The following is a 5,699-nucleotide window of genomic DNA, read 5'->3' on the forward strand; positions in this document are numbered from 1 at the left end:
TCTGTAACATATTTTAATATTAAAGTAATCCTTCAGATCCATCATTTCCTTGGAGAAGGTGTTTTACCGTAGCCATCGTTAACTTAGAACGAAGTTGACGTCACTCATGTCTTTAATATTGTTTTTTTTTGGTGGTTTTTTTTTGTGTGTGTGTGTGTGTGTGTGTGTGTGTGTGTGTGTTTGGGTTTTTTTTTTTCTGTTATAGGATTCAGTAGTCTGATGTCATGCCGCCCAGCCTTCTTCATGCTGGCTAGAACTTTTCATATGCCTTGTGATCAGTATGTGTAAAAGTCAAAACATGATCAAATTTATGTTGTTATTTTCCCTCTAAAAACGCTTTTATGCTCGCCGGAGAAGTATTTCATACGGACGTCCGCCATTGTTCCGATAGTTTAGAGCCAGTGTTACTAAGTTACCATGCGTCATTACGAGGGAAGTGACGATACGACTGTTGAAGCGTATTCTCACTAAACTGTGTTAACCAGACTATAAACGTTCATGGTTACACACAGTTGTGTGTGTTGGACAGTCATACTTCCGGATGGCAATGTTGTGAACTTCTTAGACAAGCGCATACTATCTATAGGGGAATAGAAGACACAGCAAGTACCTTCCTGCCCACTATGGGGGGTCGGGAACCCCACCCCATGCTACTGAATAAGTCAGTCAACCTTGCTCAAAGTCAACCCATATTTCTGGTCGGCAGTAGTGACGTTATCAGGAATCTACAGTATTTAGTTCAATGATACTTTGATGTCATTCCTATTCGTGTTGAATAGATACAACCAACCACTGCCTTATCGACTCGGGCGTGAAAAAAAACCTGGCTAAATATAGTCAGTAATGGTTATTGTCAGATTGATAGAATTATTGAACGCCCAACAGGCGACTGGAACTGTATGAAGTAGAAATTTAGTTCCAAATGGCCTGCATGTTGGGGAAATAATTGAATTTGAAACGTTATGAAGCGCAATGAACATAAGGTAGAAATGCGATATAGGGAATGAGATTAGCGGAAGAGTAGCGTCCCTTGATTGGACGTCACCCATAGTCTGTGACGTCATCGGCGGAAAAGTTATTAGAGAGAGAACGTCATGTTGGTTGTGCGCATGCGTCTCTCGTCCTCGCGGAAGCGGAAGACGCATGCGCACAACCAACATGACGTTCTCTCTCTAATAACTTTTCCGCCGGTGACGTCACAGACTATGGGTGACGTCCAACCAAGGGACGCTGCGCTTCCGCTAATCTCATTCCCTATAGTATAAACTTTGCAGAAGATGAACTAAATAATCAAGAAGAGACTATAGTCTGTTCCACATTCCATGCGAACACTTTGACTTGTGTATTGTGCGGGTAGTGGTATGACACTCGCTTTGGGATCGGAAGGTCGTGGGTTCGAGCCTCGCGCTCGGCGCATAGTTGAGTCCTTGGAAAAGGCCCTTTACTCACATTCTCTCACCGTACTCAGGTGTAAAATGAGTACCCGGTCGGTAACAGCGTTGTCTTTGTCCGAAAAATTGTAATATCGCCTAACAGGCGTCATGCCCCGTCCTACATGTTAAACGTTGCTGTTGACCAGGGACCCCTTGTAAAGCGCTTTGAGCACATTTAGTGGATATTGCGCTATATAAAGCTCAATTAAAAAATTTTTAAAAATATCTCCACAACCTTCTGGTGGATTTTAATGATAATTGGCTCGAACCTTGCATTGGTTACAATATCATACTATGAAATTTGTTCCCTTTACGGCGCTTGCAACACACTTAGGTCATATCAGCGCAAGTAAACAGGAAGAAAATTGGATAGTAAAAACATTCTAGATGTATAGAATTAAAAAGACTTGAGGAAAAAGTTAGACAAGGGGAATTGGTTCAAATAGGGAACAGATGTAGATTCCAAGAGCACCCTATCAGTGTACTTAGTTTGAGATCACCTACATGTCTCACCCTAGGTTCGAGCCTCGCTGAGCGCATAGTTGAGTCCTTGAAAAAGTCTCTTTACTCAAATTCTCTCAGCGTACTCAGGTGTAAAATGAGTACCTGGCCTTTAACAGCGTGGTCTCTGTCCGAAAAAAAAATTGTAATATCGCCAAACAGGCGTCATGTCCCGTCCTAAATGTTAAGTGTTGCTGTTTGGCCTGAGACCCCTTGTAAAGTGCTTTGAGCACGTTTAGTGGATAATGCGCTATATAAAAGCTAACTTTAATTGTTTTTTTTTTCTTGTACTTTTCTTTCAACTTTGTCTGGCAAATCTGAAAACACACATAGTGAAGTCAAATATTGTAGGAGTTTATTTGATACTGTATTTATTTTCACTAGTCAATCCATGAAGCAATGAGGAACCAATCTATTGGTTTCACGAATCCAATGTCAACACATACAGATTATGAAATCCGATAAATCAATAGACAAATCAATACAATATAATAATATTATTTATACAGTTTTTATACCCTCAATATTATTGTAACCGTGAATATCATAAGACTGAACAATGTGACAGCCGCAACAGATTTCAAACTATTGACTGTAATATTATAACAATTACTGCTATTTTATATAGTATTTACAATATGTATATTTTGTTTGTTTGTTGCTTTAGGTCTCTTCCAACACAATTGAGGTTATATGAGAGACCGCTGAAACAAAAAAGCAAGCAATCTAACACTAACAAAAATAGTACAAATGTAAATCAAAATCATAACCTAAAGATATCATAAGCTAAATTATAAATAACCAAGAACAAACAGGCAGAAGATTTACAGAAAAAAAATATCCCCTGTCAAAAATACAATCACAAACCAAAGAAGCAGGATAGGCTAGTAAAGAGAAGAAGAAACGACATCACTATCGGATCGTACACCCATGCGAACATCATAGGTATATGATTCAAGGGTGATGCACAATGTGTATATAAATATAAACCAATACAGTACTCGCTGGATAATAGCACGCTCTCGGGGGAAGCAAAAAAGCGTGCTAGAATTCGAGCGTGTCGAAAGTCGATGCTCATAATAATAATATGAGGTAGGTAACCAACACATTCGGTTACCGCCCAGCTCCAGAGTGTTGTATTGCAGGGCATGCTGGACTCCAGTGAATACTGTAACTTCATAACAGTTCTAGACTCGAATCAATCACTTTTGCATGCCAATCGACGTGTACTCATATACAGGTCTGATAACCCAAATGAGCATGATCTATATCATCTTTCCATGTGCTCGAGGTCATTGGTCACATTGGAATGTGCTCAAAGTGACCCACATAGTGAAAAGTGTTCAGAGTTTTTGAAATATCTAACATCACGATTGGTCATTTTGTTCAGCTTGACACACGGGTATGTTTACAACTTTCATGAACAAAGCAGTGTGTTTACATTTCTGAAGAAATATCCAATCGTTGGACAGCAACAAATCATGTGCTTGATGACTTGGTTGGATGAAAACATGAATATAGATCGCTCCCATTGTTATGGGTCATTGTTGTAATGGAAATACAACTACTATCAACAAACCAAAGCAGACAGTTTTCATGTTACAACAGTGTTCGGATATCAGACCTGAAAATAATACGTGCAATCAATCAATCCTTACATTCAAACTTCAAAAACAAATCATTTCCAATATAATCAAATAAAAAGCCTATTTCCACTTCTCAATATTCATGTAAAAAAGGAAATTATTCTGTAAGTGAATACGTCTTCTGTTTCTTGTTGTTGTCTGTTTATTTTTTGTGCGTTTTTTTTTTATAGAGAACCTGGGAAAAAGTCCATACTGTAACTCTCGGCTAACCATGTTAAACCAAAAATACAATTAAAAAGATCTATATCAAGGAAAAAAAAAACCAAAGAAAAAAATCCCCCATAAGATACCCCCCTCCCCCAAAAAAACCCCAACAAAAAAAAACAAATTAAATGGCAGTCTTGTTTCTAAATAAACAAACGATCAAAAATATCAATTTAAAAAAATAAACAAACACACAAAACCAAAACTTAACACAATTTCTCACTAATTCAAGAAAAGGGTCGATAAATCATGTATCCATTTTATTTTTTAAAGAAGCGAAAACAAAATAACTCTTAGCGGAAACACCCAAATATCTCGTTGTGGAGATAATTTTCTACAACAAGAAATGAAGGAAAAAGAATGAATACTTTAATTGACCTAAATAAATGATAATAATAATTTATGCAAATCCATAGCTTTAGCATAGCACACTTTCTTAAGATTCGACCTCAGTCCACTTCGGTCCTTCCCTATATTTCTTTGAATCGCTCACAAACCAGTCATTTTATAAAACATACTAAATAAATAACAAATAATCATAATACAATATTGATTACGTCATTCAATGGTGATATTTATAAATTATTATGAACACATATTGAGGAGCTGTCTCGCATGATGAAGCTACACGGTTACTATGCTGCCGTTGTTTTTTTAAAACACAGTATATGCAATGTTACCCAAATAGCACATACTGTGTTCTTTAATAAAACGACAGAATGTATATTTTGACGCGCAAGTATAGGTTTATGGTTTATGGTTTATGAATATATCTGCTATAAGTCCGTAACTAATGCTTACTTAATGTGCATCCTGCCAAGGAAACCACACAAACACACAATCTCCCCCACCATCCCACTCTCTCTCTCTCTCTCTCTCTCTCTCTCTCTCTCTCTCTCTCCATATATATATAATATATATATATATATATATATATATATATATATATATATATATATATATATATATAATATATAATATATATATATTTTATTATATAATATATATAATATTATTATTTATATATATATATATATATATATATATATATATATATATATATATATATATATATATTAAATATATATAATATTGGTGTTTTCATTTTCTTTATAAAACTTTTATTTGCTTTTTATCTTATGTCTAGTGGGTAATTCTATGACTTAAATCTTTAGAATAATAATTCTATAAAATGACTACGCAAAACTTGGACAGATTCAATTAAAAACGCAATGTATTAAAAAAAATACAAGTTTCGTAACCAAAGCTTTCAGAAGAAAATAAATGTTTTAAAAAATATTGAATATACACAGTAGGTAATATCATACTAGAGTAGTATTCTGGTTTGTTATAATGTCTTCAATAAAATGGAAGGAATACAAAAATACTTTCCAGAAAAATCTCGTCTATATAGACTTACTAATATTTTAGGAAAGTTGATTTTAGAGGTAGGTTTAAGGTAAATCATTTTTTGCCTTTGCCGATTTTCTTGGTTTTAACTGGCATTAAGTTATAAATAAATAAATATAGTTGTTTAATATCTTACGAAACTATTCTCTCATCTTTCATTTTTGTCTTTCGTGCTTCGTTCATCGTGTTTTTAAGACAAAGGGGAAACCCGAAACGTTGACATTATCTGTCGTGACCAATGACTCGAGCACATGGAAACATAATATAGATCTTCCCCATTCAAGCAACAGCTAATCATTCCATACAATTTCACACGTATAACCCAGACTTTTTTTTTTCAATTTCAAGTCAAATTTTTGATTGAATTTAGGGTTTTATCGTGGCCTTCGTAAAGTTATGGCCTGATACTGACCAAAAAAATGACGTCAAAATGCCAGTCTTTTGCCACAAAAGAAAACAAATCGTGAGTTGTATTCAATAGTTCAACCAATGAAATAACTTGTTT

Source organism: Berghia stephanieae, chromosome 4 (assembly GCF_034508935.2).
Source record: "Berghia stephanieae isolate SIO BIC M18660-M18661 chromosome 4, UCSD_Bste_1.3, whole genome shotgun sequence".
Classification (NCBI taxonomy): domain Eukaryota; kingdom Metazoa; phylum Mollusca; class Gastropoda; order Nudibranchia; family Aeolidiidae; genus Berghia; species Berghia stephanieae.